Below are 1,039 nucleotides of genomic sequence, written 5' to 3'. Positions count from 1 at the left end.
TCCAAAGAGCACGTGACAGCATGTTCAGTAAACACTTAAATGTCTGAACACGGGTGAGTTTTCACCATAAAGGTTGTACAACACCGCCCTCTATTGGGTGACATGCAGAACACACACACCTACACACAAACAGAGGATAACTGCTGAAAATAAAAACAAGAGTAAGAGAGAACAGACAGACAGACTGACTGACAGACAGTTAGATAGACATATTCACAAACGTAATGCTTTATAGCACAGTAAAATAAGCCTCTGCAGAGGCTGTTCAGGGAGCAACTAACATCAGGTCCTATGCATTTCCTGTTTGTCCTTTTTTTACTCAGAGAACTAACTGTATGTGACAAACAAATGTCAAATTGAGGGAAGACAACGACAATAACATACACCTCTGTGATCTTAATATTTACTTTTAAATCACTGCAGTATAAGCCAGAAAAGATGATTAGACGATGGTGAGTGACCCTTATACAAACATATCCTTTACAATAGACCTTGATGGACATCACTGGGGCTCAAGTGAGTTATGGTGACCTTATTGGAGCTGGTTTCCCCAAACCTCAAACATGTTGTCACTAACAATCCCAATATTTCATCGGGTATGTCTCTCTGACTTTGCCATTTCATCTTAGGCTCACAACCACAGCAAGAGCACAGGTACTCCACATGCATCCTTTTCATAATATTTAATCATATTTAATTATGATCCAGAAAGAAGAGCATATGGAGCCTACGTGGACAATTAGAATGGAATATAATGGAACAGAATGGGTTATTTCATGTGGATATTTCAGTCACTGAATAGAATAATGTGGAAAAGTATAAAATACGATTGATCATTTGTACTTAACATTAACTATATTATGTTTTTCTCATCCCTCTGATGTTAGCTGTGGTAACTGGTCACATTTACGGTGAACAGCAACATGTTGCCACCATTAGTCTGAATTATTTTGAATGCGCCTCGGCAGGGCGCATGCGCAGTACTTGACATTTTGAAGTCGCTTTCTCCGGGGTGTTTGAACAGGAAGGCGGACATGTT

Source organism: Melanostigma gelatinosum (genome assembly GCF_949748355.1).
Source record: "Melanostigma gelatinosum genome assembly, chromosome: 15".
In the NCBI taxonomy this organism is placed as follows: domain Eukaryota; kingdom Metazoa; phylum Chordata; class Actinopteri; order Perciformes; family Zoarcidae; genus Melanostigma; species Melanostigma gelatinosum.
Note: the sequence above shows the minus strand (reverse complement) of the source record.